This window comes from Anoplopoma fimbria, chromosome 5 (genome assembly GCF_027596085.1).
Source record: "Anoplopoma fimbria isolate UVic2021 breed Golden Eagle Sablefish chromosome 5, Afim_UVic_2022, whole genome shotgun sequence".
Classification (NCBI taxonomy): Eukaryota; Metazoa; Chordata; class Actinopteri; order Perciformes; family Anoplopomatidae; genus Anoplopoma; species Anoplopoma fimbria.
Genome location: NC_072453.1, coordinates 13,132,873 through 13,145,480, shown reverse-complemented (window position 1 = coordinate 13,145,480; position 12,608 = coordinate 13,132,873). Strand labels below are relative to the sequence as shown.

The 12,608-nt window shown below is 38.5% G+C and overlaps 1 pseudogene; it reads right to left on the bottom strand.

The window, feature by feature from the left end:
- Positions 1-10,743: 10,743 nt before the first annotated feature.
- Positions 10,744-11,570, bottom strand: LOC129091726 (probable phosphatase phospho1; annotated as a pseudogene).
- Between the last annotated feature and the right edge of the window lie 1,038 nt (positions 11,571-12,608).

Genomic DNA, 12,608 nt, shown 5'->3' with positions numbered 1-12,608 from the left:
TAGTTTGCTGACAATACACTTCCTTTTTTTAAAGCTATATTTTGACGGGTACTTTTTTCTTGATTAGAGACATACTACAACTAAAAAAAACTGACGGTTACCCTTTAGATCCCTAGGCCATCAAGATGCCTCGAAACTGGAAAAATGAAATCAGGTGGTAATAACTAGCAGACCTGAGAGTGATAACAATAACAAGCAGATACAATATATTTCATATTGATGCCTTCATTACTATGTTACCTACGTCTCAGCAAACTTAATTAAATAAACTAACGTTCTGTCCCCAGGAAATGCTACAACGAAGGACTGCAAGGTTAATTACCCAAACTCATCTCTCATCACTGTTCATCCAGACGTGGAGCCCACAGGGTACTTTGTTGTCAATTTGTGAGCCATCTACTCAAAGACGTAAAACCACACGCACAAGATGTATAGTATGTGTATGTACAATATAACTGGACTAGACACAACGGCCACGAAGAAGAAGCCAATGTAAATACACTAGCTTGCAATAAATAAATAAAAATCAAGCATCCGGCTAAATAGAGCTGAAAACTACCCTGTATAACTATATGAACAGGAGAATTAGGACATCTTAGTTGTTATTTTACTTTTATGCATATTGTCAGGTCATGAATTTAAAAGTTTTCAATGAGAAGCCTACTTTGTTTACCTTCACATTTCTCCTTATGTGGTTTTTACTACAAAGGTAAACACAAAACAATGACTCTATTGTGCCTCCTCTGCAAAAATAAGCCTCTAATATTAGCGTATCTTTGATTTGATTAACATTACAAGGATTATTCTGAACAGACAGACAGTGACAGGTGTCTAAAGTTTATCTTAACCAAGTGATATATATTTATCATGTAACATATTTATTAATTGTAATCCTAACCCTTATTTCATATCAACCTGAACTGGTCCTGCTGCTCCTCCTCCTCCTTATTCTCAATTACTAAAAATAGTATCATCCTTACAGCTTCAGGTCTACTGAATTTTAATCATCAGTGTACCTATCTTTCCATATTAAAGGGAATCTTATTACCTCTTTTTGTTATATTTTCCCTATCCTCCTTGTTTTTCCAGCAAGAATTCAGAATTATTTCAAACTCCATGTGCCTGCAAAGAAAAAAGAGACGAAAACACCATAAAAGTTATGTCTTATCAAATTCCTCACAGATTTTATATTAGACTATTATATTAAACATTGTGATTTTCAATATCCCATGCATGTTAAGGTTTTTGTTCATGTTTTAACTGATAACGCTTTTACTTTATAACTCTAGAGCTAGTATAAAAATCTAAAATGTATTTCATTGTAAAATAAAAATTGTACGTTTAAACAAGTATTAAAGTTATCCAAGTTTAAGCTTATATCTCCTTCTGACCATTACAAATCATTTCTTTCTCGTTTACTGATGAATACATACTGGAAATAAAAAACGTTCAGAGTATTTTCAAAACAAGTATTACAAAAAGAAAGATTTTGTGCTGAACTTGGTATCCAGTTTCAGACACTGCTTGGACATACATGTATATCAGTGGATACATCAGTGGGAACTGCAATGATAGACTAACCCGAAAATGAATAACCAGATATGTTGATAAAAGATTCCTAGATCATTTAGGTTAGAAAAAAATTGTAGTTTCAGAAATGTGAAGATTTGCTGTTTTTCATTGTTTGCTTGTTGTTGAACATCTTTGACTCCAAGATGCTGTCATATATCTGAATTGGGTTCCTGTACATTTTGATGGCATTTTTCTGAAATGTCATAGTCTAAATAAATACAGTAATCATATTACTTTAAAAAAAACTTAGTTGCACCTTTGAAGTCCCAAAACATAATTTTGAATCATAGCAACATTAAGGTAACTAACCTCAAACTGAGAGGGTTATTCTAACACTGACATATGTTGTATGTTTAATGCTTATCAATGGCTACCAAAAATGATCAAGCAAACTTAAAAACACGTGTAGACATTAAAGACAAAGTTATCAGTAGCTGGTAGGTAAGTAACCACGTTAATAACAGTTAGTCAGTACAAACTGCCAAAGTTAACCTGGACATGTGTTTAAGTGTTTAAGTGTAATTGACCTGGGAAATAAGAAAGCCACATCTCATGGGCTTTCCTGCAAGTTACCTTACATACTCATCCAGTAGTGATTTCTCAAGCATCATTTCACAGTATATGGAAACAGGAGACTGACTTGTTTTTCTCTTACCTTCTGGCACATCTCACCTTTTTCATGCGCTTATTTGGCGCCGCTCCTCCGTCAGACATGCGTCTCCATTACGCGCCAGAAGCGTAAAGATACGTGACTTCTGTGCAGGCGGGAATCAAATCTTCATCGCCGAATGACAGCAAAAAGCACGATGTTGACGTTCACAAAAAAAAAATGCACTCAAAGTTGTTGTTTTTTACTGATTTGAGTGTTTCATTGACTTTGGTCTTTGGTCCAAGGAGACTGGTTTTGGAGAGGGAGGGAGCTTGATTGTATGAGCAGATGAAGACAAATGGGCTGGTGCAAGTCAAGGAGAGGGGTGTGTGTATGTGTGTGTGTGTGTGTGTGTGTGTGTGAGAGAGAGAGAGAGAGAGAGAGAGAGAGAGAGAAATGCCACCTCAAAAGTAGACTTGCATAACAGAACATTTTATTATTTTGTTATTTTTGTTGAAGTCAAAACAAGTAGATTTTTTTATCCATAAAACCTTTATCATTGCATCAGGAGGGACTTAAATAGTTTTGTTTCAGGGAGAAGTAACTGTGAGGAGTCTCAGTGTGCAGTGTGGCGGTGGTCCTACCTGGACAGGGAGGTGGGAAGAGGTCAATGTGTGTTCTTCTTTCACCTGGAATGTGATAGTCAAAAAATTTTGCCGCTGTGTTGTGTGTGTGTGTGTGTGTGTGTGTGTGTGTGTGTGTGTGTGTGTGTGTGTGAGAGAGAGAGAGAGTCAGAGATAGAGATAGATGTGTCTAGCATCATAAGGCAGTTTTCCTTATTGACATTGTTATAAAAGGCAAAAAAAATTATAAATTCTCCATTGTGCAAATGTATAAATGTCTGTACATAATTGTGTCCAATTAATAAAAAATATGAAGACACATGGTCTTTAAAAAAATAATTATTTTTTCAAATTCATCCATGCAATTCATGACCTCCAGACAATGGCACACCTGCATTAGTTTCTCACTGCATCACTGGATCTACACAGTTGTCCTACTATGTAAAAACAACCACAGCCACAATCTATTATACAAAGTCCCATATTTTGTAAGGTTATGACATTTTTTCTTCGTCTTTGTCCACCTGTCATCATCATGTAAGATTATCTTGTAACAAATGAAAACTTGTTTGTTCGCTCATCATGCAGCAAAGCATGTAAACAATGTGTTAAAAAAACATGTAGCTTATCTTGAACTCTTTGCATAGAGGTTCATTGCAAAGTTTCTGGTTTCCTCCAGTTCAGACAACACATACTGTATATTTACCACACTGTTGTCTTCAGACGGAGTCTGAGACTGAACAGACACCAACAGTTTGTTTCATCTTCTTCCATCATGCTTTGGATACAAATAAGGAGCTAGTATGCCATGTATGCTATCAATTCCTCAACAAGCAGCCTTTAAGGGGCACTCCATGAATTTTACACATAAAGGTCAGTTTACTCCTCATGGAGAGCTCTACTTAGCCTGTAAATGTCTGCTGTATAATGTCATCTGTAGTTGTGGTGGGACCTTTCTGAAGTCCCAGAAATGATAACCCAGATGATGTGAACAGCCTGTGTACAAACTGGGAGTGTGAAGTTTGAAAGATGAGGGCAGTTAATTGAGGCTTGCATAAAAAGATGCTATCTAATAGCATTGTGTGAACTACTAACAGTGGTGTTTTACCCATGTGTTAGGCCATATGACCTCTTCGTAAATGTTGATGTTTTCCCTACAATGAGAAATGTACAGTATGGTGGGCTATGTGAATCGTTAAGGACCATGACTCCTTACATGTACTTTCTATTGCTGGGCATTGAAATAACAACCAGAAGTTTCCAAATGGAAATGGAATGAACGGAATAAAGTCAAGATATCTCGGCCTCTTCTGCTTTAATTTTGACATTGTTTTCACAAAATCCGCCTCTGGTGTGTGACGCTAAATTGCTGGAGTACGCCTTTAATAACATCGGGAAATACTTTGCCAAAAATGTTTGTTTCTCGCCCTCCAAGATTTTATTATATCACACAATGAATGGCTTTTGTTCTGTTTTCCTCAACTGCTACAGCCTCAGCAGAAAATTAATGAACACACAAAAGCTCCTCCCAATAGAGGGAGGGTTGTCTTATGATATTTAACCTCCTCAAGGACATGCCAATACAATTCAGACACCGTTCATTCCGCAGCTGTAGACCTACAATTGAAGGAATCTTAGTTTTATCTCCACCGTTCCATCTCAAGGACACAGACAAACGTCAGTTGAGGCATCCCACACATCCCTCTCCTTTCCATCTTCATTTGTCGCTAACTGTCGCTTTTCTGTCAGGGAAGGCCACCGCTCAAAGCTATTAGCTTGACTTTTGGCTGGGATTGTGTGTTCCTAAACTATCAGCAGAGGAATCAAACAAAGAGGAGTGGAACGACCCTAATCAGCCTGATAGCGTTTTGGCATAGGAAGTCTACATCCTAATTCAGAGTGACCTCTTACATAGCTCAAGTCCCTTAATGAAGTTATCCTTCACCTCCGAAGAAGTAATAGAATGGAGAAAAATCAATACGGGTATCAATAAAAGCAATCATCGGATAGCTCTGCCAATTTAAAGCATTTTAACAGTTGAGTGTCTTCAGTTATTGGTGAGGGGAAGAGCTGTATCAGCTGGTATGTGGATATTGAATGGGAGGTACAACAAGAAGTGGCGAGGCTGTCATTGGCGAGTTCAAGATCCTCAAATACGATTTGTCATCATTCTCCACAGATTGATGTTAATTGGGTTTTCTATCCATTCACTTACTGCTAGAGGTCATTGGTAATTGGGTTGGACAGCAAGTTATCTTTTGCCTATTTAATCATAATAGACACGGCATGTACTCTTTCCCTAACAATGTCAGCCTCCGTATGACCTAAATTGAAGGATCAATTCTGTTAGGATCAATTGAGCTGGGAGTTGCAAATGTGCAGACCTAACAGAGAGACTTTCAAAAGAGTGATGGCTTAATCCTATTGGCAAAAAAAAGAAGGAGATACTTGAGAAAGAAAAGCAAAGTGAGTGTGGGCTACAAGTGTTTTGTACAATCAGCTTTCTGCTGGTGACGTTATCATCGTAGACAACAACAATGACGTGTAATCACCCGAGGGACGGAGTGACAGAATAAATCAGAGAGAAGGAATGCGATGTGTGGGAGAGAACAATGTGAGATCCGATGCAAAGATGACACGTGGAATGTCTTTATCTGATCTGACAGAAGTCAAACCAGAAAGGAAGATGGGTGTATCGGAGAACAGATAAAATAGTGGCTAAATGCAGAGACAAGGTTATGGCAGTCAAAAATGTAAACCCTGAATGGACTGAATTCCATACAAGTAAGAAAGCTGAATCAACAAATGACTTGGCTGACTTCAGCAGCATGTCAAATTCACATGGTGACATGCAGCACGCACAACCGCCTCCTGTCATCTCGGTCACAACGGCCTTGAGCCTTTGCTGTCGTACTCTCTGAGGGTTGTTTCATGAATTCACATCAGCACGAAGGAAGCCTCATTCTGTTGTCGTCACATGGTTTTCTCATTAATCCAGTGCAACACAACTCTGTTAAGTTAGCCTGAATGTGCTTGGTTGTTAGAACTGATGGAAGTCTGTTACTGCACAGGACATCAGCAGTTTTGATGGAGAAATGTTGACTTGGCGCCATCTTCTGGTCAAGAGATGTATACAGAAGTTATGTTCCTGCAACCCCTTGCCACAGGTTTATGACCTTAGTATGGACATTAGTTAGAGGCAGTTCACGTCAAAGATTTTTAAAGGCCTGAGGAGCTGAAAGTATAACATGTTACTTTATTTGCTTGGTTTTATTTAATTGCAGTGGTAAATTGTTTTCATTTGAATTTTCCCATTTACGGCGCTTTGTAACTTTGTTTTCACACACATTATGAAACTTCAGCAATGTTATTCAATCAGATTTACCAAAAGGCTTATTTTCATCTGTAGTCCAAGCTTGATGTAATACATACAGCAAGCAAAAGCTTGACAAACAAAGGAAACTATTGTCTTTATATCCCTCGACTTCCTCTAGTTGTGAAGAAAATTGTTGGTAAAAGGCCTATAGTTAATAGGAACTTTTCAAACTCATACTCCTTTCTGTTAACTATTAAAAGTGCAATCCACTGATATAGCACTATAACATTGTCAAACGTACGATGGAAAGTTAAAAAGAACTAAAGTTAAATCAATGCAACCATGCATTTGTCTTCCTTGGCAAAACATGTTGCCTACATTACCCACAATGCAACCCGATAGCCATCAGTTTGGTTGGAGATTCATGTGTGATATGCTAGTAGTGGCTAATGTAGCCTTGAGCCACACACAGATATGAGGAGCGGGCTTCAGATGTCTGGTAAACTCACTTCTATTTAACTCCATACACCAGATTTATTTCATTTTCAAACTTGTAGTCTTCAACCACAACTAACACTGACTCAGTGCCTCATCCACTGCGGGTCACTATCTCGGCCTTGCTGGTGGCACATGTTTATTCATCTCATCTCTATCATCTTCTCGTATCATCACAGCTCAGTGTTCCTGTCCATCTTTCCTCTCGTCCTTCCTCACTGCTGACTATTTCCACTGACCCCGTCACCTCCTCTTTTCTGTCTGCACTCTCAAATCTTCTCTCCTCTAATCCTGCCCTTCTGTCTTCACTTTGTCCTTTGGCTGTCTGAAGTCCTGCAAGTTGAGAAAGTGGTTTGGATGACTCCTCTTACTCCGGGTCTCTTCTGTCCTCCACTCCTGCCTCTGCTGCTAAATCAACATGTCAACAACTTTGAGAGGACGGGTTGCGTCATGTGGGGCTTTTTCTCCTTGTCCCTTCTCCCTAAATCACTCCCCCTTTCTCTTCTAATGTCTTCGACACCGGCTTCACGTTGTCCCTCCAAAAACATTAACTTAAACCATCCAGAAATACATATTAGTATAACTCTTTTTGTCCCCTTTCCAAAATTCAAAGCCCTACTTGTTAAGGAATGGCCCTCTCTACTGAGACTCTATTAGGCTTTCCCACAACACAGTTTCAATATTGAGGTAAAAGTTAATTCTTTATTTTGAAACAGCTGCTGACAAAACAATCATAAGTTCATTTCTAAAAGCCGAATTGGATCTTTTGATGATCGCATAACCTGCTCGATTCAAATAAAGTAATCGATTAATTGTTTTTAGGCTATAAAAGTCTTCAAGTCTTATTTGTTCTGACCAACAGTCCAAAACCCAAATAAAATCAGCTTATAATGAGAAAAAATGTACAATTGAGCAGCAATATGCCCAACTATTTGGGCATATTTGCTTTAAAAATTGACTTCATTGATTAACTGATTATCGAAATAGTTGCAGATTATGTTTCTGTCAATCAACTTATCTACTCATATACAGTACTCTATATTTAATAATTTTTTTTAAAATACATATATAAACATACATATTTTATACAATCAATATTCTTATTTTTATGTTAATTTCTTGTATTTTCGTCCTTCAAGTGCTCAAAGAAATTAAATTTCTGTGAAAACAAACTCATCATGTGCGATCGAAAGCTCCAGAATTGTCACTAGATGGACCTTGAGGTGGGATTGTTGTTGTCTATATAATTCTTAAATTAAGCTGATAAGTTATGATGAGTCTCATAGATCCTCAAGAGGAAACTAGTAGTTTATAGTCGCGGCTGTGAAACACACAACACAAACAGATTGATCAGATAATGGCTTTATATTCCTGTTACATTGATGCTTTACACACATAACTGGATTTTTGATCACAAACACTCACACCCAGGATACAGCAAACTATAAATATGAAAAAGTAGCGTATTAGTCAAGCAGTCCCAACAACACATCATTTTATTTGGTTGTCATAGCCATAATACCTTAAAAGAAAAACTAGTTTGGTGATCTGGTGTTGATTCACATCCCTGAAAGTTTTTCTTCCTGTTGTTCTCTTTTACATCATATCAAGAATACAGCATTTAATTATTGCACAAACCTCCATGGTAGTTTTACAGGTACACAGACAGTTAAAGTAAATCAAATGACCCCCTGTTACATTTTTAAAATAATCATAGCTTTAGAAGGAGTACAACTTACATGACTTTAGTCTCCTAATCACAAAGCATTAATAGATTAGGTTTTGTTCTCAAGGAGTTTCAGGATCACACTCCAGCTTCATCGATTCCTTGTCATAAACCTCTTTACTTTTATTTTAATTAGCATACTGTTTTTAGAGCAGCAAATAAACATACTTCATAAACATATATAATTGTGTTTGCTTGTTAACACTTTTGTTTCTACTCCCTGAGAAACTAAAACACTGAAAAGGACATTTCCAGCACTTATAAAGCATAGTGTTGTTTTTTTAAGGCTAGAAGTTTTTCATCAATTAACAAGTTTATTACTTGTCTTTTTGACGGCTTTTCATCAGCACACAAACTTTATTATTGTTATCTGCAATGGCTTGAAAAGCTGTTCAATATATGGATATGGATAAAAATAAATGCAAAATATACACTCAATTATTCATACTACCTCTGGCCTAAAGTTACTAGACAGGACCAATAGGAGTGTTAACTTGTCTGTATACTAACATTGAAACCTTGAGCAGGCTACAAAAATCAGCTAATACAGTACAGTATACATGCTGCATAAGAATCATAATTAAAACAGCTTTTTGTTAACAGGATGGAAAAAAAGTCATGATTTTTCAAAATGTCCTGAATAAAAAAAGAATGTCCCTGTAAACCTTCTAAATGTATACAAGGGCTCCTTATTTTGAAATAAATGTTCAAGTCCATGTCATAGATTTAGTGAGGAAGAATGAGGTTATGTGTTGAGTTAAGTATGCAAATATACTAGAGGATAATGGTCATTCACTCACAACACTGTTGTTTACTGGCAATACATTCAAACGTAAAGAAAGCTTTTCAGAGGCTGTGAATCCTCCTCAACCTAAACAGACCTTTTATCAATACTTATATTTACTTGGAGTTTTAAAATGAGATAAGTACAGTGAGTGCTAGCTAATAATAACTACACAAATACGATTAAAAAACTTCAATTGGTACTTTGCAATAGACTAGTTTTCATTGTTTCAGAGTCACAGGGTATAATGCTGGACCAAAGTGCAAGCGTATGGCCACAGCGTTCCCTTTGGATCTCATGCTGGTGTAGATTACTGTTGTATGATCAAGCCATAGATTAGGTATCAGTATTGAGTGGTGGAGAGAGCACAGGTAGAGTGCACGAGTTTCTGTCACCTTATCCCTGCTCTGTGCCGTCCTTGTCCCTGTCTGACACAACATGTGTGGTCCTTTGTCCCAACACCTGATCCTGCTTATGTATCAATCGTCGAGGTTCTTGAATGCAGCGTTAAGTGTTTTCAAAAAAATAAGCCTGTCAACACAAGAGAACTACAACAGTGGAGTAGATTCAAGCTGTTGCTCTTGCTCAGTAAAATCTCTACACAGTACCTGTGACACAGCTAGGGTTGCTCAAAAATGTCAGATACAGTGATATAGTCAAATGTAAACTAAATTACATTATGATGAATGAGATGGTGTGTTAAATGAGCTGACTGCATTTGATTTAGCTCACTCCAGAGCACACTAAACACAACTTTGGTTAAGATCTACTCTGATCTTTTAGCATTTTGATCAGACTAAAAAAACCAAAACTTACATAAATTGCTTAGCTCTATTATTGATCATGATTAACTTGACCGGGGAGCTAATTTATTTGCATTAAAATGTGAATCAAGTTCCAATACTGCATACTAAAACTAATTACTTAGCATGATAATAGGTGTGTAGGCTAGCATTAAAGGTATAGTTTTGACATTTTTGAAATTACACTTATTTACATTCTTGCTGCGAGTTAGATGAGAAGACCTATAACGCTCTCTTGTGTCTACATAAAAATATGCTTCTGGGTAACTTAGCGAAGCATTAAGACTGGAAACAAGGAGAAACGGCTAGCTTACCCCCCATATTGCCAGTCTTTATGCTAAGCTAATCTAACCAGCTGCTGACACCAGCCACATATTTATTGTGTAGACATCACAATATCTCCAACAAAGGTGATTCAAACAGATGCACACTATTTGGCTACTTCTTTACTGATTGTACAAAGTGTTGCTGGGGTAAAATCATGCATATCCTGCAGCTCACCAGGACTGGGGTTGGTGCACCTTTGCTATATTTAACCCCCTCATTATCTCTTTCACACACACACACACACACACACACACACACACACACACACACACACACACACACACACACACACACACACACACACACACACACACACACACACACACACACACGGCAATGTCATGGGGACATGACATTGACTTACATTTTTGTCCTGGAATCTTATCCTAACACTAACCACTACTCTCCCAAACCTCACCCTCACCCTAACCTTAAACAATAACCTAAAAATCTGCTTTTTCCCCTAATGGGAAGACTGCATTTGTCCCCAATCGGACAAGCAGTCCCCTCATCTCTCCTCCATTATTTTCCTCAGGCTGTCCACTATGTCCTCGCCGCTGACCCAAGGAACTATGTTTGCCTTGAACTTGGCTGCCTGGGACTTCTGCATCTCTTGCAGCAGCCTATGCATAGGGTAGTCCCTTCTGGGGAAGGCTGTGTCCCGGGGCCCCAGAGCCAGAGAGGGACAGATATCATTGGCCCCATCTCCAATATAAAATACCCTCTGAAAGGGAGCCCCACCACGCTCCTTTTGTCGGCCGCCAGATACTCCCGAAGGATCACCTGCTTGCACATGTTGTCAGGACAACAGGAGCACGAGTGGGAGTGAAAGGGGAGCAGCACAAGACGGCCGGTTGCGTCAAAACTGGCCGGGTTTGTGAAAATCTTGGTGAAAAGGTGGTGCACCCCAGCGCGCTCCAGCCACGTCTCGATGAAGTACATGTTGGCGTCGGAGACCACCGCCAGCTCAAAGTCCTGCTGATAGCGCTGCAGATACTGGAAGAGGTTCAGGAGACCAGGTGTTGGTGAGATCTTCTCCACCGCTGATTGGATGGAGTCCTTGGACACGCCCTGCTCCGCCATATAAACCAAGACCTTCTGCATGTGCTCGTTGTAGTGGCCCTCCCTGTAGCTGTTTCTCAGCCAGTCAGGAAGCTGTTGGCCTGGTAGAGCGCGCACCACAGCATCATCACTGCTCTCATTGATGATGGTCTCATCAAAGTCGAACAACACTAAAAAGCGCTGCTGCTGTGGCGCTGCACGGGTTTGGTTCGATGGAGCTGTCATCTTGGGTGTGTGGAGGAAATGGTGAGTGGTCGCTCTCTAAGAAAAGGAGATGCCAAGGACAACAGATTCTGAGGAACATTTTACTGTTTCATTACACCCTTCTCTCAAAATAAAATGTTACAGGCAGCATGCCATTTAGTATGACATCATCAACATCCTGTTTACTCTGCTCCATTCCTTTCCACTTGTAAACATACATTTCCCCTACAGCTTAAAGCCTAATTAAGAGAATTTAAACATTTTTTCATGTTTCCTCAGAATGCTGTGGTTCAGATGCGGTTAAATTGAGCCTGGACACAGTGCACTTAGCGAAAGAAAATATCTCGAAGTAACACCATGTTTATTTCAGGGAATATCAGACTCTTTGTTTCAATCCCTGCAGCAACACATAGTCTTACAATTTTTATACTTTTTGTAGTTCTCCAGTCAGATATTCCTTCCTTCCTTTTGGATTAAGGGAATAAAACTTAATTTATACATGCCAGATCTGGGATCAATTCTGCCAATTTCATATATACATGTGCATGGCAGATAAACGTTTGAAGCACAAGGCTTTCACTGTCGCAGACATGTTGTAACTTGAGTTAGGAGAGAGCTGTAACATACCAGCATACCTTTACCATAAATGGAACAAATATGAGTGAAGATGCCAAACCAACTGTAGTTAGGCGTGAGAAAGTAAAGCTACTCAAGTACAGTCATTTTGTTTGACGTATTACATTTACATGCTATTTTATACTTCTACTACAGAACATTTAAGAGGACATATGGATCACTAGGCTATATGACTATACCGCCCTACAGAGCCAAAACACAAAGAATTTATATATATTTGGTCAAAATGGATCTAAGACCAGAATCTTTGACTTTTTTGTCATATCAAGGATAGCTGGTAAAATAGCCTTAGCTTAAGCTAATTCACTCATTTCAACTGTTTCCTGTGATTGAGAAATCAATTCCGTTTGTCCAACATTGAGTTTTTTATGCATAATTGATAAGGCAGGAGCTAAATCTAATCATAATGGAGATTTAAAAAAAGAACACCAGATAAGATAGTCTTGTTAAAAGTTAGCTAAGCAGCTAGCT